The sequence below is a fragment of the Rattus norvegicus genome, chromosome 4 (assembly GCF_036323735.1).
Source record: "Rattus norvegicus strain BN/NHsdMcwi chromosome 4, GRCr8, whole genome shotgun sequence".
NCBI lineage: Eukaryota > Metazoa > Chordata > Mammalia > Rodentia > Muridae > Rattus > Rattus norvegicus.
In genome coordinates, this window is record NC_086022.1 from 12,655,394 (window position 1) to 12,677,402 (window position 22,009).

The 22,009-nt window shown below is 44.6% G+C and overlaps 1 long non-coding RNA gene across 1 annotated transcript; it reads left to right on the top strand.

The window, feature by feature from the left end:
* Positions 1–58: 58 nt before the first annotated feature.
* On the top strand, positions 59–20,187 carry LOC120102473 (uncharacterized). The gene is made up of 2 exons (XR_005504116.2): positions 59–3,886; positions 5,099–20,187. It is a non-coding gene; the product is annotated as an uncharacterized LOC120102473 (long non-coding RNA).
* The last annotated feature ends 1,822 nt before the right edge of the window (positions 20,188–22,009 follow it).

Here is a 22,009-nt window from a genome sequence, read left to right on the forward strand (position 1 = left end):
AGACTCCTTATGGTATATTGGGGAGATAAATGAGAGTGAGTCTTACCGTTGACTTCAGGTGTATCTGAAAAAAAAAAAAGTCAAGGCTACCCCTGAACCCAGACAAAGACAACTGGAAACACTTCATTTTAGGGTGCCCTTATGTGTGGCCAGAGGCTGAAAAGTTTAGAATTACATCTCCCAGACGTCTTTGCGGTTATGGCTATGCAAGTCACCGATACAGAAGGGTGAGGTACACAAAAGTCGTTAGCCACCTTCTTGGCTTATTTGATCAAACTTTGTGCCGGTTGTCCTTGTGCTCCTGGCTCCTCTAGCCTCTGGTGCAATCGTCTTCACACAGACCTCTCTTCTGTGCCCCCTCCCCTGCCCTTCTATGGTTGCCTTTGAATCTTGTAGAGAAGAGGATGAAGACAGCACTAGACTGCCTATCGAGTACCCACAAGGTGCTGGCTTGATCCCCCAGCATCCCACAGACTGGACTCAGAGGCATGTGTCTGCTGTTCTAAAACTCTGGAGTCAGATGTCAGGCTACTTAATGAATTTGAGGGCAGCCTGGGGCTATGTGAGATTCTGTCTCAAACAAACAACAAAATAATGACAGGAAATTCATGCCGAAGAGGAGTGAGGTAGAAGAGGAGTCCTGGGCTGGAAGTTATTGAGGGAACACTGGGCTGAAAAAAATCTGTTCTCACAGATTCCCAGCTGGTAGCTATCTTCATGCCAAACTGGAGAATTCCCCTTTTCTTCAGTTCCTTCCACGGTAACTTTCCGCTCCACGGTCTGGGAAGATATTTTTTTTTCAACCTCCCCCAACACCTCAGCCTTGAAATCCAAGTTTAGCCAAGCACCGCCTCTCCAGCTCATCAGTGTGCCAGCCCCATGTCCCAAACTTCCTGTGTCCATGTGTGTGGTTGAATTGAGCCATGGTGACATTAGTCATGTTTACTGTTGACTGAGAACAAGGATACTTGGTATCCAAGGCCTGACTGTGGCCTCTGACTGCACAGTCGCTCACTAACTCTAAGAGAGTATGAAAAGGACTCAAATAGACACTGTGTACAGAAGAAGTTGGAGGATGAGGGACTCTTCTTCGGTGGGGTAAAACGGCTTGTCTCCTTTTGTTTTGTCATTGGGTTTTGACATTTAGCCTAAGGCAGCCTCAAACTCACTGTGCAGCCCAGGCTGACCCTGAACTCATAATCTTCCTACCTCAGTCTCCCAAGTGCTAAGTGTTATTATCAGACTCTGCCCTTTAAAACAACAATGTCAAGCCTGGGGAGTTGGCTCAGGGGGTTAGAATGCCTGATATGTAAGCAAGCCAAGGCTTCAAGTTCTAGCTACAAAATCATGTGAAAAACTAGGCATGGCCACACAGGCAGCTACAGCCCAGGGCCCTGAGAGGCTGAGGCAGGCCTGGGCTACGTGAGGCAGGGGATTACCAGAGACTGCTGGCTACCAGTCTATCTGAAATAGCACGTTCCAGGTTAAGTGACAGATTCTTTTTCAAAGTAGGAGCAAGCCAGTGGCAGGGGAAGGCCTGATATCCTCCTCTGGCCTCTGTATGTGGTCATATACTGGTGAGCACAGACACAAATACCCTCACATACCCACACGTGAAGTAGCTCAAATGGTAGAGTACTCTTTGACTAGCATGCACAAAGCCCCTGCACTGAAAAAAAAATGGGAGTGGTGGCACGTGCCTGTAATCGCAACATGCTGCAGATGGACAAAGGAGGACCCAAAATGCAAGGTCATCCTGGGCTAAGTACCTAATTCGAGGCCAGCCTAGGCTACTTGATACAAAACAAAAAGTTTTATGAAGATACAATTCACATTTCATACAGACTGCACATTTAAAATGGACAGTTATCTTAGCCACAGAATTGTGGAACCAGGAACAGAATTTGATTCCAGACATTTTTTTCTTTTCTTGTTCTTTCTTTTCTCTTCTCTTCTCTTTTCCTTACTCTTTCTTTGTCTCTCTCTGTCTCTATCTCTGTCTCTGGAGACGGGGTTTCTCCGACAGCTCTGGCTGTCTTGAAACTCAGGTTGGCCTCAGACTTAAAGATCCACCTGCCTCTGCCTCCCAAGTGCTGCTATTAAGGCATGAGCCACCACTGCCAGGCGACATTTTACTTTCTTAATAAAATGGTTTAGATTTATTTGTTTTATTTTAATAAGCATATGAGTATTTTTCCTCCATGTACGTTTGTACACCACATGTATACCTGGTGCCCAGGGAAGTCAGAAGAGGGCATTGGATTCACCAGAAGTGGAGTTACAGAGGGCTGTGAACCATGTGGGTTCTGGAAACTGAACCTGGGTTCTCTGTAAGAGCAACAGCTGCCCTTAACCATCAGACCATCTCACCATGTCGTTTTCTATAAACAGGACCACACAGTATCCGATTTCATCAGATTATTTTTTATAAAGGCAAAATATCTTATTAAACCGAGAAAATCAGATGACGCTGAGGACACCAGGTAAATTTGACTTAGAGCTATTTGTCCTAAGAGGACTTGAGTGGGCAAGGCATTTATTTGCATATGAAGATCCCTTGAACATTCAGTGTGACAGCCAGGGTGTCAAGTGTCCTACAGGCAAACTGTATCCTTTAAAGTGTGGTTTTTGAAGGAAACGAGTTCTGTAACTAGTTGCACGATTCTCTCAAGGGGGTTGTATAAATTAGTTTTCTCACAGTTTACGAAATGCCTGACAAAGCAATGGAAGGAAGGAAGGGTTTATTTTGGCTCATGGTTTGTGGGACTATGGTTTATGCCTTACTTAGGGTTTCTATTGCTATGACAAGACACCATGACCACAGCAACTCTTAGAAAGAAAGACATTTAATTGGATCTGGCTTACAGTTTAGAGGTTTAGTCCATGTTTGTCATGGTGGAAAGAGTGGTGACAGGCAGGCAGACATGGTGCTGGAGAGGTTCCTGAGGTTCTACATCCGGACTGTCAGACAGCAGGAGAGCAAGTGATACTGTGCTTGGCTTGAGCAAGTGAAACCCCAAAGCCCCATTTTTCTCCAAGAAGACTGCACCTACCCTAACAAGGCCATACCTCCTAACAGTGCCACTCACTATGGGTCTGTGGAGGCCATTTTCATTCAAATCACCACTGTCCACTATGGTGAGAAAGGAAGAACATGCAGCTGGTGCATGAGAAGAGGACGTGCTGGAGTTCTGCAGATCCCCCTTTCCCTCTTTTCATTCAGTCCAGGGAACCCATCCCACAGGATGATACCACACGCATTTGTTATGGTTTTCCCCCTCAGTTAAAACTCCCTGGAAACATCCTCAAAGTTACATTCAGAGCTGTATCTCCTAGGCTATTCCAAATCTAGTCAAGTTGACAACCAACACCAATCATCACAGGGCTTACCTAGTATGGAGATGTGGTTTTTCATGCCCATGACTTTATTAAGGGAAGGATATATGGGGTTTATTAACAGTGTTACTAGCTATTTATATCCGGTGAACAAGCAACAGCGTTATTAACACTAACTTCTTGGGGATGACCAACAGCTTTCTAGTGGACTTAGGGACCAAAGCATTGGGGGGAAGGCACACCTGATACCATAAACCTAGCCAAAAGTGTGGCCAGAGGGATCTTGGATCCTAAAGGAGAATCTACTGCTGACATCTTGGTAAGTTAATATAGATATCACTGCCTTCTAAATTCTCATCCTTTACCTGTAGGCCGCTCTTGTCCTCATCAAAGAAGCTCCGATTTGCAGTAGACGGAGCTGTAACAGAGAACTACGGCTGGTCAAAGTCAGGGAATATGTGATCATGAAATATCCAGACGGAATGGAACATATGCAACAGTATCTCCAACCAAGGCTCAGGGACATCGAGGAAGAGGGACCGGAAACTCCGTAAGAGCCAGAGGGCTGGGAGGATCGCGGTGAGGTGTCTCTTCTGGGCACAACAGGAACATTTGCACATATGAGCTCTCAACACCAATGATATGACAGCATGGTTGTGGGAAAGGTTCACAGACTCCACCCCTAGTCGAATAGCCACCATCAACCAACCAGTGCTGACAAAAGGGAGGGGAGCTAGCTTTCTTCAGGAACAAGCCCTCTGACAAGTTGTTCTAAGTAGTCAGTGTTAAACACATGTATGTATGGGCAACACTAAGAGGACTTAGTAGTGTGTGTGTGTGTGTGTGTGTGTGTGTGTGTGTGTGTGTGTGTGTGTATGTGTCCCTGCATGCGCACACACACACATGTAATTATAGATGAAGAGGTCAGGAATTTGAAAGTGGATATGGAGGAGGAGAGGGAAGGATGGAAATGAAGTAAACACAGTGTGCTCGTGCATGAAAATCTCAAAAAAAAAAAAAAAAAAAAAAAGAATAGTGGAGACCAGAGCAATAGTTCAGTGGTTAGGAGCACTAGCTGTGTTTACAGAGTTCAATTCCCAGGACATGCACAAGGCATTAGAACCCTCTGTAACTCCAATTCTAAGAGATCCAATGCCCTCCTTTAACCTTCAAGAGCACAGGAATTGTGAGTGTTATACATACATACATACATGGAGGCCAAAGATTCATACATATAAAACAATAAAATAAAAAATAAAGAGTAAAGTATTCATACTCAATGAATGAGGGCACATAGGGTGTATAAAAGCTACCATACCGGTACTGGAGAAATGGCTCAGCGGTTAAGAGCACTGACTGTTCTTTCAGAGGTCCTGAGTTCAAATCCCAGCAACCACATGGTGGCTCACGACCATCTGTAATGGGATCTGATGCTCTCTTCTGGTGTGTCTGAAGACAGCTACAGTCTACATAAAATACATAAAATAAATAAATTTAAAAAAAAAAGCTACCATACCTCTGGAGGGACATGACAGCCTCTGAGCCTAACCCCATAGCTAACCCAAACCATTCTTTTCTATAATATTATTTATATATCTAATAATTGGTAAGTACAAAACCCATCGAAGTTCTAATAAGTGCTTTAAAATCACAAGGCTAATTAGTAGCAATCTCTCTTTCTCGGGGGCTGAAAAGTATGAAATATCTGCTAGCAGTAAAGGTAAGTTCAGGCCGGTGATTAAGACATTTGTTGCTTTTGCAGAGGACCTGGCCTTGATGGTTCCCACCATCCCCACTGGGGTTCACAAGCACCTGCAACCCCAGGTGCAGGACATCTGCCACCTTTTCTGACCTCTGAGGGCTCCTGCATGCATGTGGTACACAAAGTAAATAAACAAGTACAAGAGTTTAAGAATCCTTTGGCAAGTATATGCAGTCAACCAAGGACATACATTTGTAACAAGGCTCCCTGGAGACTTAATAGCATAGGGATTACAGGAGGTTGGCTCCTTGGGAAGAACTGCTCAGCTACATAAATTTCAACCTGAAGGGAAAGAGTAATTGAACTTTGCAGGAACCACAGCAGAAGTGAGAGAAGAGAGAGAAAGGCTTGTTCCAAAACATGAGAGCCACTCTGTGGAACGCTCCAGTGATAACAGCTCTGGGACAGAAGAACATGCTGCTCTCCTCTCTGCCCTAAACATGCATTCAGTTACTTCACAGCAAGCCCCTCCCCAAAAGACCAGTGTCTTCTCAGCCCTACACTCAGCCAAAGAGAAAGGATGAAATTAACTGATCTAGTAGACAGCAGTTAAGTCCTGGTAAAAGGGGAAAACTAGACTAGAGTGATAAGCATAACCACACGCCCGCTCAGGGACACACGTGTCATTTCTCAATCACTAATTATTGGGGAAATGCAAAATACCACCTCACCCCAATAAAAATAACTCATCAAAAGGACAAAATGATAGCAAGTATTGGAGAGGATATGAAGAGAAGGAGCCCTTGCACCCACCTTTGGTGGGGACGTAAACAAATACAATCCTGGAAATACTGTGGCAGTCCCTGAGAAAACTAAACCTAGTGTACACAACTGAGATTTTACCACTCAGGAGCTGGGGGCCGGAGCTTCATGTGTTCGAGGCCATCCTGGGCTATATAGTGAGTTCAAGCCATCCTGGGCTACAAAGTGTGTCCCTATCTCAAAAAAGCCAAAGGGGGCGGGATGGGGAAAAAGGAAAATAGAAGTATAGTTTAACCCGGAATTCCCATTTCAGTGGGAGGAAGAAGAAATAAAATTGAAAGGAAATAAAACCAGTCTGTTAAATAAACGTGTACATTCCAGGTTCATTGAGCACTGTTGATAAAAGCCCAAAAGACAGAGAACGACCTAAATGTCCATCAACCAATGAAAAGCCAAGCACCCAAGAACAAGCAGCTTGTGATCTCACTCCCACACGGAGTCTGGGAAAGTTGATGGCTACTGCATAAAGTGTGCTCAGCGGGGGAGGGGATTGGCCCATGGAGCACCGTTTCATCACTGAGAACTAGTTACAGTTAGGACGAGGCCTCCTGATGGCTCCTGCTGCTGGCAGATAATAAGTTTGCACTGTCTCAGGACACTAGAAGAGAAGACGTGGGTGGTTTTTACCATGTGATTGAGAAGATGGATGCTTTACCTGATAGTTAGAGACATGTTGAAACATCGCGTGGTGTCTCTTAGTATATTCAGTTCTTATACTTTCTGTTCCAGCTAAAATATATTTAATCAGTCAGAAAGTGAGCCTCAATATATCTCAGGATCTTTATGAACATGTAAAGTGACTTGCCTTTTCCAGCTCCACGATATTCCACCATGGCTGCCTTCTACAGATGGACAATTGTGTTGTTTCCAGTCTCTCGCTACTGCGTAAAGTGTGCTCGTAGCTTTCAAGCACAAAAGAGAAAATTGAATTAAACCTCCCAGGATCGGGTTGGGGATTTAGCTCAGTGGTAGAGCACTTGCCTAGCAAGTGCAAGGCCCTGGGTTTGGTCCTCAGCTCTGGAAAAAAAAAAAAACAAAAAAACAAAAAACCACCCAGGATCCTCCGCCCATCCTTGTTTTAAAGCCGGCCCTTCCTACAGTTCACCAATTGCTAGAGCAGTGCGGTCTTCTACTTTATGGTTATCCTACTTTGCATAAGAAATATGGTGAGAAGAACTCAGCTGTTCTCTTCAGGGAAGACCCATGGTGTGAGGGTGAGAAATCGGCGACTTATAGCTCTCTGTGTCCCTGCTGCCCAGCAATCCTTTTCCTCTCCTTGCCTTGCTAAGACAACCAATCAGGATTATACAAATGCCTTGTTTGGTTCAACATTTCTTCCACCATTCAATCCTAAGCGTGAGACCACATTGGCTTGAGTGCCTCGTCCCCACGGTGGTGTAGGAAGCTTCCTGCTCCACTGACTTCGACAAATCTTATAGGAAGAAGTGTGCACTCTGTTCCAGACGCCATGCTGTGAGCTACAAGCAGTGACTATGGCACACGGAACTGTCTGTTCTCCTGGCTTTCTGATAGTGGTGCTGAGACACTGACCTGCTCAGCCATTTCAGTCAACACACGAACATCTCTTAGTTACTCCTTTTTTTTTTTTTTTAAGTGAAAGCTTCATTATATAGCCATCTTCACTCTGCGTCTCTTCAGTTCTTGGAAAGTAATGAAAAAAAAGTCCATAAAGTTTAGTACTTTCAGATAGGGCTTCACTCCCAAAGGCAAACTTGCAACCCCCCTCCCAGCTATATAGAATGTAGAGCCAAAGGAGGTAATCACCTGATTCTAAGGGTTAGCAACGACTGGCTAGGTTTATGTCAACTACAAGCTAGCATCATCAGAGAGGAGGGAGCCTCAGTTGAGAAAATGCCTCCTGAAGATCTGCCTGTAGGTAACCCTGTATGCTATTTTCTTAATTAATGATTGGTGGGGAGGGTTCAATTCATTGTGAATGGTGCCACCCCTGTGGTCCTGGGTTCTATAAGACAGCAGGCTGAGCAAGTCATGGTGAGCAAGCAAGTAAGCAGCACCCTTCCATGGCCTCTGCATCAGTCCCTGCCTCCGGTTTCCTGCCTTGTTTGTTTTCCTTCCTGACTTACTTCAGTGAACAGCAATGTGGAAGTGTAATACATCCTTTTCTCCCCAAAGGTGGTCATGGTATTTCCTCACAGCAGTGGTAACCTTAACCAGGACAGAAATCAACCTTTCCTTTACACACCTCTCTAAATCAATTATGTCTTATTCTTTTACATTTATTCTGCTTTGAACTCCCAAGCTCTTTTTGTTACCATAGTCACTATTCAATAAATATTTACTGGGTTCCAGGCACCATGCCAAATCTGTATAAAAAAAACATGTAATTTTCCCTAATAGAGGGTAAGTACTATTATATATGTTGTGAGGAGGAGGACATCTAGACTTAAAGAAGTTTAGTAACATGCCTGGGTTGAACATCTAACAAGGGCAGATACAGTCAGAGAAGTCACAATGGTGCAGTAGGAAAGTCTCTGGCACGATTAATAAACTACAGCTGGAACAATAACTGATAAACTTGGTGTTTATTTTTGTGCTTTATGCATGTTGTTAGGATCTGTAAAGATTCTCCCTCACCCCTGGCAGATCTTCCGTGTGGAAGAACTTCTGCCGCAGGATTTCTGACTGATTCCAGGAAGAGAGGTGGAAGTGTTGCTGGTGGCTGAAGAGAATCTGGGCTGGAAGAGGAGCAATTTCTCTCTCTCTCTCTCTCTCTCTCTCTCATATGTCTTCTTTTATTAGATTTTTTTTATTTACATTTTAAATGTTATTCCCTTTCCCGCCTCCCCCGCCCCAGAAACCTGCTATCCCATCCCTCCTCCCCCTGCTTCTATGAGGGTGTTCCCTCACCCACCTACTCCATCCCACCTCCCCACCCAGACAATCCCCTACCCTGGGGCATTGAGCTTTGACAGGACCAAGGGCCTCTTCTCCCATTGATGTCCGTCGAGGCCATCCTCTGCTACATATGCAGCTGGAGCCATAGGTCCATCCCTGTATTCTCTTGGGATGGTAATTTAGTCCCTGGGAGCTTTGGGGTGGGGGTGGGGGTCCGGTTGGTTGATGTTGTTCTTCTTATGGGATTGCAAACCCTTCAGTTCCTTCAGTCCTTTCTCTAATGAGGAGCGACTTCTTAATGGTGATTTGAGGTGAGAACTGGGAGCATGCATTTCAGACTCTCTTCATCAGGTCAGCCAGACTCCTCTCCCCTGGCGTACAGAGTGAATTCCTGGGGGTGGGGGAGGAGGAGTAGGAAGAGAGGAAGGGAGGAAGGGGGAGAGAAAGCTGAAGCGCACAAAGTCCCCCAGCCTGGGAAACAAAACAAACAACTAAGAAATTATATGAGAGGTCTGTAGTCCCAAGTGTCCCTGTGTTCTGAAGGGAGGAGGTGGGGGCCATCGAGGGGGCAGAGGAAGATTTGGTATACATGAGTGAAATCTGAGAAAGACGAAGTGCACAAGAACAATTTAACAAGGAGGAAACAGACGGAGTGTTCCATAGCAAAATGAAATCAGAAGAAGAGAAACCTGAGAAACAGGAGAAGCTTGTGCTGGTGAAGGTACAGGAGACTCACAGGTTGGTACTTAACCAGTGATGGAGATGCTGGCACAGGCCGGCTCAGGTCCAGCGCCTAGTGCGACCAGATGAAATCACTCTCTGACAATACTGCTTGCGGTGATACTGGATAAAGGATCCCGAGCTAGGCTGAGAGGTTTGGAACCCCAATTTGTCAAAGTGAAGTTGCTGTCTGTCACCAGCATTGGGATTTATCTGTCTTCTGCCTCGTTTCACAGCTACGGGGCAGTTCTTTGGAAGCGGGGAGGCTCCTCTTAAAACAGGAGCGCGAAGGTACGTGAGGTAGCAGAAGGTTGAGATTCCTTGGGTAGAGCTGAATTAAAAGGGGCCGAATGGTGCTGCTAAGTATCTTCTCATCCCTAGAAGGACTTTCCTTATCACTAACAATACTTGGCAATTACTGTGAGTTGTCGAAAATAAGCTGAGATACGGTGACTTTGAGTCACAGAAGGCTGAGTACCTGAGTGTGCCAGTCTCTGTAGCCTTCTCATCCCGTTTGGAATCCTGTAACATGAGCTAGCTTATTCCAGCAGTTATGGTGCTGGGTGGTAGACAGTCTTGTCAGCCAGCTGTGCACACACCGGTAAATACTGTTTCTTAGGCAAAGGTAATATTTTCTATAGTTGTAAAATCCCATTATACTCTGTTGGCAAAGAAACATTAAGAACTTTGTATAGCTTTTAAAAAAGCAACTTTTTTTTTAGAGAATAACTTTTAAGTTTAAAAGAAAGGGGTGTGTGTGTGTGTGTGTGTGTGTCTGTCCAGGCTGTCTGATCTTGGCAGTTCTTTCCTGCCCAAGCATTCTAACTGCGAGTCAGTGATGACTAGGCCTTGACAGCGTCCTCTTGGCTTCCTCTGCGTCATCGTAGAAGCCATTCTAATGCCGGCTTTTCCCCTGGTGGAGCTAGGCCGGGTCTCTAGGGGACACAGCCATTTGAAACTCCCTGCGGTTTGAATGGGCTGGCCCAGCTGGCAGAGGCCAGCAGCTGTGTTGCCTTTGGTTGCATGGCAACACAGCACCCCACCCATCTTCTGTTCTCTGAGCAGAGGCTCAACGCTACACTGCAGGAGCTCTGTCTGCCCTTGCTGTCTCACAAGGACCGGAAGAGGATGAAACACCAGTCAGTGCCGGGGGAGTTGCGACGGAAAAAATTTTTTCCATCTTGGTCAAGTCGCCATCGGGAAATCATTCAGACTCAATATTGAGACTGATACAGGGCGGTGAGTGGTGTTTCTCGAGCAGGCTTTTCTGCTTGCCGAGCAATGCCCGCCCTTTGAGAACAATCAGCATCATTTAACCTGGCAGGGTTGACAGAGCTTGGGGCAGGCCTTTGATAAGTCTCATCTGCTTCTGAAACTCGGTGGTTTCATACAGGAACACTGCAAAAAGAGACTAGAAACAGGAAGTGAAAAAAAAACCCATTTCTAACTAATGGAAACTACCTTTTGCTCACCTGCACCTGCATTCCTGCTAAACATCATTTAAATTAGTGCAGAGGTCTACCCTTCTAGGTACTATCCCCAGATGGTATGTAATCTACAGGGGCTTTGCCACTGATCTCGCATTGCCTGTCGCCATAACAAAATCTCTTAGTCTCCTTCACGTTCCTCAGAAAAGAAACAGCTTGCTCATGGTGGGGAGGAATTAAATTTGGAGTCAGGGCATAGTTCTCTCTCTCTCTCTCTCTCTCTCTCTCTCTCTCTCTCTCTCTCTCTCTCTCTCTCTCTCTCTTTCTTTTTTTATGACAGGGGTCCCCATTACCTAGCCTGGAACTCAGCCACGCAGCTGAGGATGACCCTGAACTTGTGTGTTCCTCCTGTCTTCCCTTCCTAAGTGCTGAGATCACAAAGGTGTGTCCTTGTGCCACCATGCCCGGCTCAGAAGTTCTTTCAGTGTAATTTTTGAATAGCTCCTGAATAGTAAGGAACAGAGAAGGAGCTGTCTTTGGTCAACGAGAGAACAGAGACGAGAGGAGTAAGATGAGGACAGCTGGAAGGTGTACGTCAGAGTGCGTCAGAGGGAGCAGCCGGCCAGCCAGGCTCAGAACTCCCTTTCCCTCCAGTCCTTGGCTTCACAGACCTGGCCACCATTAGCATAAACTTTCTCACTAAGGTGGGGGAGGGTGGCTGAGGCTCTTGATGGCACTGTGCCCAGAATAGAAAATGTGGTTGTTGGCAACTATATCAAAGGCCACGTCTCTGCTCCTTTAGAAACCTTTCCACCTCTGATTATCAGACCCCAGAACCAGCACGCCCACGGCCCACGGAAACTTTGGAACAATAGGCCTTGCCCTGCCTGTCGTGTGTGTGTGTGTGTGTGTGTGTGTGTGTGTGTGTGTGTGTGTGTGTGTGTGATTTATTTATTTATTTATTTATTTATTTATTTATTTATTTATTTATTTATTTTCTAAAGACAGGATCTGACTGTTCTTTTAACATATGTGAGTTCAAATCCCAGCACCCACATGATGGCTAAAGGGCATCTGTAACTCCAGTTTGAGGGGATCTGACACCCTCTTCTGGCCTCCTCTGCTAATGGACAAATGTGGCTCAGACATAAGAGCTTGCAAAAACACTCACCCACATAAAACAAAAATAAATAAGTCTTCGGAAAAATGTTTTTATTCGTTTATGTGTATGAGTGTTTTGCTCACTTGCATGACTGTGCACCACATGTATTGCCAGATGCCAGGGAAGGTCAGATGAGGGCATAGGAGTCCCTGGTACTGAATTTACAGATGGCTGTGAGTGCCACCATGTGGATGCTGAGAACGGAGCCCACGCCTCTACAGGAGCAGCCAGCACTCTAAAGCCTAAGCGACCTCTGCAGGTCTCCACTATTAGCTGCTTCCAGAAAGTATCCCAAGCCAGGAGGGTGGTGGACATGCGTAGTCTCAGCTACCAGGGAGGCTGGAACAGGAGAGAGGCTCAGGGTAAGGAGTTTGGGTTGATGTGGGGACTACAGCAAGACTCTGCACAAAACGATGCAAATGAATTATCTCTTGGTTCTGGAGGCTGAGTCTGAAAATCAAAGTTCCAGCAGGGTTGAAGGAAAACATGCTTCAGGGTTCTCTTCTAGTTTATGTACTCCTTGGAATATAGATGGCTATGTGTGTGCGTTCATATCTTTCCCACAAATGTATATCCTTATGTTGAAGGGTCCCCCTCCTATGAGATCTGTAGACAAATTGAATTGGCATCGCTTATCTTGGTAAAAACACTATTTTCAAATGTTGTCTAGGGAGCTAGTGTTTCAACAAATGTACAACCCATGAAAGCAGCCTAAACACAGGTACGTAGCCTTCTCTCATTCCTAGGAGTCTGGGTTGTAGGTGGACCCCCCCCCACCCCCCGTGATGCCTCAAGTGCAGAGGGCTGGAGCTTGCAGGGAAATTGTGGGGCAATACCCAACAGGGCCAGTAGTAACAGAATTTCCTGGGCTACAAGCAGAATAGTGGCCACTAAAATCCAGACTCAGTTCTTTAAGAACTGGAATTCAGCAGGTGAGAGAAGACTTTAACTAGGCATTAGAACACACACGGCAGTGATATGTATAATATATATATACATATATATTATATATTATATATTATATCTATATAAGAGAGAGACTTAAGTTATATGCAAGAGTGCTTTCTCGTAGGGACATTTGTGGAGATTTGCTCTGAGCGGTTCTTCTGAGGGGATGGGAAAGGCTGAAAGCCAAGGAGGTCACCCAGAGAAGCCTGGACCTCTTGCGTGTTTAGGAGATGGGTAGAAGCAGCTAGGGTGAGAAACAACTGGGAGTGCAGGAAAAAGGCTGATTGTGACAAAACTTAAAAAATAGGTAATGTGGGCTGAAGAGATGGCTCAGTAGTTAAGAGCACTGACTGCTCTTCCAGAGGAAGATTCCCAGCAGCTACATGGTGGCTCACAACCATCTATAATGGGAATCTAATGCCCTCTTCTGGTGTGTCTGAAGACAGCTACAGTGTAGTCATATACATACATACATACATAATTAATTAATTAATTAAAAATTTAAAATGTTATTTATGTATGTGTGAGTGTGTGTTCACATGTATGTGAATGCAAGTATGTGCACTTGTGTAGGTCAGAGGACAGTATTTTGGGAGTCAGTTCTCTTTTTCCACGTTTCTTTTAAACTTAATATATTTAGATTTTTTTTGAGATGAAAGTATAATTATATCATTTCCTCTCCCCTTTCTCCCTCCCAACACCCCCATGTCATGTGTACCCCCCGTCTCTTTCACATCCATGGCCTTTTCCTTAATTGTTGCCCTACATACATAAATACGACCTGCTCAGTCTGTGCGACATCACTTTCAGGACTGGCCACTTGGTATTGGATGACCCACTGCTGTGCTCGTCCTTAGGGACCTGTATTCCTTCTACTCTCAGGATTCCTAATTTGTCTACAGTTCTTTGTTTAGGGTTGAGGCTCTTGTCAGATTTTCCCCTTCCGTGTTAGCTGGCTGTTGGTGTGCTTATTCAAGTCTTGCTTGGGAAGCCATATTGAAACCACAAGGGTGTAGCTTCCCTGACGTTTCTAGGAGATCCGGTCTCACAGCCGACTTCCTGTTCTTCTGGTTTTCACATTCTTTCTGTCTCCTCTTCCAAGAAGTTCCCTGAGCCTTACGTGCAGGAGTTGTTTCGTAGATGTATGGGTTGGGTCTGGGCACCACACAGTGGTGACTTTTGATCAGTTGTGTTTTTCTGTAATGGTCTCTGTCACATAGAGAAGAGGGTCAGAGCTATACTTGTCTGGGTGTTGGGTAAGTAAAGGATATGAAGTATAAGGATATAAGATATAAAGATAAATATTTAGAGTGCAGTTAGGGGTCATGCTGTCTTAGTAAAGTAGCAGTTGCAGGTTGTCCTTCATGACCTTACTAACCTGGGGTAGTTAACTAGGTTACTAGTACCAGGCATGCTTTCTCTCGTCGAACAGGTCTTAAGTCTAGTTAGAGAGCTATTGGGCTACCTTCAGGATATTCTGCCACTGGTGCGCCCATAGGGCTATTGTATGGTTCTTCTGGTCATCGTTGTTGTTCTCGGACATCATAGCTGGGTAGGACTGCTGCTTGCTTTCCTCCCTTGGAAGCTTGCACAGCATTTTTTGTTACCATGGAAGCTAGGCCTCAGGGAGGAGGCTTTCAGGTCAGATCCAGCTCAGGGCCTCCTAGATCCTGTGTCTGAAGTCATCGTGCTTTCAGCTCTATGCTTGTATGGCTTCCAACCTCTGAGAAGCAACCCAGAGTGACAACGAGTTTACTCTGGGAGTCTCAGGCACCCTACCCGGCAGCTAAAAATGGGCTTCTTGTGCCTGGAGTTGGAGTTTGTTAGGTAATATATGACTCTTGGGGAAAGCACTGTCAGTCCAGGTGTGGAATTTTTAAACTGTGTGTGTGTACAATATTTAATTCAAGTAGATAGATAATAACAACTGCTGTGACTTTTTTATATGTTCCATCTATTTACCTACACATTTCATAGTTTCATTTTTATAACAGCTGACTAGTATTCCATAGTGTACACGTGCCACATCCCACTACCATTTATCAGTTGACAGATGCTCGGGTTGTTCCCACTCCTTAACTATTGTGGAAAGAGAGCAGTTACTTTTCTTCTCTGCGAAGAATGACATGGGAGTTTTGACTGGGATTGCATTGAATCTGTAAACGGCTCTTGGCAGAATGGTCATTTTCACAGTTTACAACTACACATGTCTTCCCATCTTTTAGATTCTCTCTGTATCTCTCTGTTCAGAGATGTAAAAGTTTTATTCTAGAGGTCCTTCACTTTCTCGGTTAGGTTTACTCCTACATATTTCATTTAGGCTATTGTGAATAGGAGTGTGTCCATCTCTCTCTCTCTCTCTCTCTTTCTCTCTCTCTCTCTCTCTCTCTCTCTCTCTCTCTCTCTCTCTCTCTCTCTCTCTCTGTGTGTGTTGTTGTTGTTGTTGTATGAAAAAGTTAGTGTGGCTGAAGAAAAGGCCCAATGGTTAGAGCACTGGCTGCTCTTCCAGAGGTCCTGAGTTCAATTCCCATCATGACCATCTATAAAGGGATCTGATGCCCTCTTCTGTCATGCAGGTGTACATGCAGCAGAGCACTCATGCATAAAATAAATAACATAATCAATAAATAAAAAAAGTAAAAACAAAATTTTAAAAAGCTATTGGTTTTCGTTAGCTGGTTCTGTTTCCTGTCACTTTGCTGAAGTTATTGATCATTCCTATAAGATCTCTGGTACAGTTTGGGTCTCTTCTGTTTAATATCCTCTACAAGCAGGGATAGTTTGGCTTCTTTTCCTATTTGTTTCCTTTCAACTTCCTTCTCTTTCTTTGGTTGCTGCGGCTGGCACTTGGAGCAGAGTGTTGAAAGGAGGATAGAGCTCAATCAGCCCTGTCTCCGTCCTGATTTCAGTGGGATTGTTTCAAGTTTTCCTCTGTTTAGGATGATAGAGGCTACAGGTTTCTCAGATACATCTGTTATAATACCGAGGTATGTTCTTGTATCTCAGAGACAGAACTAACTTGTTGATGGTGGCTAATCTTTTGGACGTATGTCAGTGTTTGACTTGTGAATACTTTATTGAGAATTTTGAGCCTCTGTTGATCACGGATCTATGACTGTACTTTTCCCTCTTGTGTTGTCTTTGCCTGGTTTGGGTACTGGAGCGATGATGACTTACAGAAGGAGCTTGGCAATGCTCTTTTCTGTTTCTTTGTTTCTTCTTCTTTTAAAAAATAAATAAGAATGATTAGCTGTAGAGCCTTGAAAGTCTGGTGGAATTATTCTATGTGTCTATTTGGGTCTAGACTTTTTTAGGCACGAGACTTTTTACTACTGTTTCGATCATGTTTGTTTTGGGTCTGTTTGAGTTATAGATTTCTTCTTGGTTTAATTTTGGTGGTTTGGATGAATCTAGAAATTTGTCCATTTCTTTTGCACCTACAGACACAATCAAAAAGAAGCTGTGTGTGTGGACTGGGAGTGTAGCTCAGTTGGTAGAGAAAATTTAATCCACATTAACACACACACTGGGCATAGTGGCACACACCTGTAGCAGTCATGAAGTGAGGCAGGAGGTTCACCAGCTTTCTGTCCTCCACGTCAGAGTAAGTTTGAGGCTAGTCTGAGCTATACAAGATCCCGTCTGAAACAAGACAAAACAAAGCAAAACAAAATAAAAACCAAACTGAGGAAGAGCAGCAGCGGCTGTGCCCTCAGACTCCCTTGACATTGGCATGCAATGTCAGACAGAGCAATTAGAGTCCTTGTGTTCAGCCTACTTGGCTCAAGTTTTCTTCCTCTGAAAGATCTGAGGTATGACTATGTTTCTTTATATATACTCTTCATCTCCCATGTGCAAAGGTCTGGAGTGGGCTTGCACTAGCATGTGTGGTATATGTGCACTTGTACATATGTATGTGTGCATGTTTGGTATATGTGCACCTGTAAATATGTATGGTGCATGTGTGGTGTATGTGCACTTGTATATATGTATGTGTGCACGTGTGGTGTATGTGCACTTGTACATATGTTCATCTTATCATTTCTTCTTTACCCTTGTCTTACCCTCTCATTGCAGAGGTGTTTCAACTCCCTCATAGCTAGTTCCAGGGCCCCTACTCTAATCTGGCAGGGAATTCCAGTGTGTGTGTGTGTGTGTGTGTGTGTGTGTGTGTGTGTGTGTGTTGTGCCTGTGTGGACAGTGTAACAAGGAAACTGAGCTCCACTGTACAAGACTGCATGCTGCAAATACACTCCAGACGGAGCCAGCTGTTTTGCCTTGGCTGTGGTCTGCTTCCTTCCAGAGGTAAGAGGAGGAAGAGCTAGTAAGATAAGACACAGCCCTGTGACATATTTATGGATGGAACACACACAATGAAGCAACTGAAAGTCCTCCAGGTTGAGCCTAGAAAAACTTACATAGCAACGCAGAACGGCCCATGTGGACTGAGTCTGTAGGTTGGTGGGTGGGATGAAGGGTTAAGGACTTTTAAATAGGCTGGGATATTCCCTCCTCTAGCTCCTGCTTGATACTCCAAAGGGAATTTCAGTTTTCTCACAAGCACAAAGATGGGGAACTGATTTAAACTATTATCTTTTATGCATACAATGAAATACACCTTAGCCACTTAGAATGATTCAGGGAAGTACATTTCTTGATAAAGAAAAAGATGTTTCTGCTCTATTGTTGAAAATATCTGGCTTTTTGTTCATAAAAAAAGTGTGCATGCTAAATGCTGAAAGTAATTTTATGCCTGTGTTGCATATATGTATTACATTATGTAATCCTATTATAATATATATTATGTATATGTATTAGAGTTAATGTGACTTCTGATTTTTTAATAAAAATAAAAAAATATTCTATCTTGTGCCATCTTAAAAAAATAAAACCATGTAACAAAACCACATAACCCTTAGGGGTATTTCTCATATTTAATTGGAGAGTGGAATTAGATGAAGACTATTCTTTTTTTTTTTTTCCTGAAGAATTATTTTTCTTTATATGAATACACTGCCACTGTCTTCAGACACACCAGAAGAGGGCATCAGATCTCATTACAGATATTGTGAGCTACCAATTGGTTGCTGGGAACTGAACTCAGGACCTCTGGAAGAGAAGTCAGTGACCCTAACCTCTGAGCCATCTCTCCAGACCAATGAAGACTATCCTTGACAGTGAGCCTGGATTCCTCCACTCCTACCCTCCCTGGAGTACTTTCCATCTCAAAGCTCCCGTCAGTGGGTCACCCCCATAGAGCCTCACAGGGAAGGGTGGGGGAGCTGTGCTAAGAACTGCAGTCTTCATTAGGAAAGGGGCAGGCTGAGTGACTGGTTTTGCAGTTCGAGCTGAAGCATCCTGGAGGAGGCGGGGCCTGGCCTGCCTTCTTTTTTCACCTTGTCTGTTTTCAAGCCGCCCATGCTCCTCTCATGAATGGGTATCTTCTGCCTCAGTCCTGTGACTTCGCTTTCCCAGTATTGTTGTGCTGGGCCAGCAGGACTGGTTTTTAGGACTATGGAGACTTTAGGTCACAAAGGGGTTAAGCACCATGGGAAAGACAAAGGCAAAGTTAGAAGGTCACCAGAACCAAACAAAAATAAATAAAAATTAAGAGATTAGGGCAAGGGTCAAAAGACATGGCCTTGCTGAATGTCTACATTCTGAACTGGGGGTCAGACAGGTGCCTGGCAAATTTCTGGTTAAAACCTTCAAAGCCTATGGTGGCAGGGAGAGCCCAGGTGCTCCTCTAAGAGCTCCTGCCTCTGGTTTTGAAAGGTTTGGAATGTCCATCAGTTATATGACGCAGGGGACTCGGGGAAGGAAGGGTTTCTTTTGGTTTGTAGTTCTAGAGTGCAGTCTGTCATATGAAAAAAGTGTGGCAGCCAGGACAGGTCCATCTGTGGCAACAGGAGCACAAGGTGACCGGTCACGTGTGCAGTCAAGAAACAGGTGAAAGCTGGTTCTCAGGTCACTTTCCCAAGTTCCACCTTTCATTCGGTCTGTGACAGCAACCCACAGGGTGGTGTCGTCCACAGCAGGGTATGTTTTTCCTCCTTCTTTAGTCTTCACTAGAAACCCCTTCATAAACACAGATGTGTGATCTTCAATCCAGTCAAGATAATAGTGAAGATTCACCTCGGAAGTGATTTAGCCGCCTACGCAGCCCTGACCTCCAAGGCGTTCTGGAGCGCCAGAAGACTCTGGAACCCGTGTGCAGCTGTTTAGTAGCTGTACTGCTTGGTCTTGGTAAGTTCCGTGTCTTCAAGTGGTAGTAGTTGACCCAGAATTAAAGAGGAGCTCTGAGAACCCCCAGACACCCCAGGACCCTGGGTGGCCTCCTCTTCTAAAGACAAAGGACTTTATGGGCTAGGGATGAGACTGGAAAGTGCCGAGCTGCGATTCAGAACTCTGCCCTTCCATTGCCCTGTGGCTCTGAGCTAGTTAATCTCTCTGAGCCCCGGTTTCTTCCTACATAGAAGGAAATATTTACAGTATTGTTTGGCACGGCTGTGAGGCAATGCGTCCTAAGGAATTGAGAGGGCAGTGCTGGGAGCATGCTAAATGAGATTAACTGGAAAAGCTGGTTAGAGCAGACCCAGCGTCCCTCTTTTCAGGTGAAAGGTCAAGGCTGCACAGCAGGTTCCAGAGGACCCAGCAATTGCTAGATTGTGAGCCATTTCTTTCCAGAGATAGGCTGGGTGAACAGAGAGGTGCCATTTAGAAGATCTGATGTTGTTTAAGTATTTCAATAATTGAATATGGGTTCACTCTACCTGAATAACGATTACAATTTAAATATCAGTAAATGGTCATTATGAATTAATGTAGGTGAAGTTGCCCAGAAACTAGATTTCCATCTCAAAGCTTCTGTCAGTGGATCACCCCCACAGAGTCAAGAGCTTGGGGCGGTGGAGTGGGGGAGGGGTATGATAAAATTATTTTTTTATTTTTATGTCTTATTTTTAATTCTTTATTTTTATTTCATGTGCATTGGTATTTTGCCTGCATTTATGCCTGAGTGTGAAGGTGTCAAATCTTGGAGTTACAGACAGTTGAGAGTCACCATGTGGTTGCTGGGAACTGAACTCAGGACCTCTGGAAGAGCAGTCGGTGCTCTTAACTGCTGAGCCATCTCCTAGCCCGATTCTTTTTTTTTTTATTCTTTTTAAATTAAAGTTTATTTTTTGTTTGTACATATGTGTGCTATGTATTTGTCCAGTGCCTATGGAGACCAGATAAGAGCCCAAGATCCTCTGGAACTGGATTTGACCATCATGTTGGGGCTGGGAACTGAATCTGAGTCCTCTACAAGACCATAAGGGATATTATTTTCTCTCCAGCATACCCTTGACTGAAAAATGAAGACAGGACAGCTCCTAGGTATGGCTGAAGAGAGGGTTTATTGTAGATAGAAGGGAGAGGTCAGCCAGAGGCTGGGAAGGGTCCAGACTGAAGACACTGAACAAGGTCATGAGAGTGGCCGAGAAGCTGGGGAAGGGAAGGGAAGCTCAGGGGCTGGAGAGGTTTAGAGTGTGGAGTCGGCTGTGCCATCTAGGATGTGTCTGTAATTGGGACTTGATGTAGGGAAGAGGAAGACTGGTAGCTGGCATTGGCTTTGGCATTTTAAATAGGCACCTCAGCCATTTGTCTTGAATTTCTTTGAGACGTAATAATCCTATCTCCTATATCTTATTAACTTTTTCTGTTTGTTTGCTTGCTTGCTTGAGGCAGTCTCACTGTGTATCCCTGGCTGGCCTGCAATTTACAGAGATCTGCCTGCCTCCACTTCCTAAGGGATGGGATTAAAGGCATGCACCGACATGCCCAGTTCTTATTAACTTTAGGGGAAAAAAATCCCAGCAAGCACAGAGGGAAGTGAAGGCCCACGATTGTCACAGCTGAATTCCAGATGTTCAGATGGGCAGTGCTCAGGGACCTGGGAGACAACTGCTTTCAGATTAGCCAGAGCTCCAAATGCCAGCTGGCTGGGCTTGCCTGTCATACTGTGCAGTTCTCAGGCAGCTGTTTCTGGGGTTAGGGTAGGAGAGTGAAAGTTGAGGAAAGACCCCAGAGCTTTGCTGCCAAACCAGGAGTTCTGTATCGCTCTGTGCTCTGAATGTCTGTGTCCCCTCAAATTCATAGATTGGAACTTGACACCAACTGTCGTAGTATTAAAGGGTGTGGCCTTTTCAAGTCATAAGGCCATCCTCGCTCTGAGGATTAAAGCTCATTAAAGGGGCTGAAGAAGGAATCTTTTCACTGTTGCCATGTGTGAATGTGAATGTCTGCTATGGGGAGAACAGCCCTCCCCTAGTCCTGAATCTGCTGGTGTCTTGTCTTAGACTTCCCAGCTTAGAGTTAGGAGCAATACATTTCTATTGTTTATAAGCCAACCCATTAGGTATTTGCTATAGTAACCTAAACTTAGACCCCAGAGCTTCCTGAAGAAAGGAGTGCACAATGGTGTCTTCAACAACTGAAATTAATTTTCTCAGCTGTGGGGCTAGAAGATACAGATGTCAGCTGCTTCTTTTGGAAGTCTATGAGTTTGCTCCAGGCCTTTGTCTCTGAATACATGTCTATGGCTAAGTTTCCTCTTTTTTCTAAGGAAGCCAGTCACACAGGGTTAGTGGCCTTTTGGTTTTCCTTTTAGTTACTTATTTTATTTTAAGACAGGTTTTCATGCCATTCAGCCTTGAACACAGTTTGTAGCTAAAGTTGGCCTTAAACTCCTGATCTTCTTGCTTGCTCTTTCCCACATGCTGGGATCAGAGCGCCATGCCACCATGAAGAGTTACCTCTTCAAATTTTGTGCTGTGGCACATGTATCTTAGCTGTTCAGGAAGTTGAGGCAAGAGGATTGGTTGAGCCTGGGAATTGGAGGTCAGTCTGAGCAATATGAGTAGAACATCTAAAATCCAACCCAACTGAACCTACCTTTAGAATTATGGTTACTGTCTGAGATATTGGCATTAGGAATGTGGCTTATAAATGTCTCGAGACAAACAACTCACA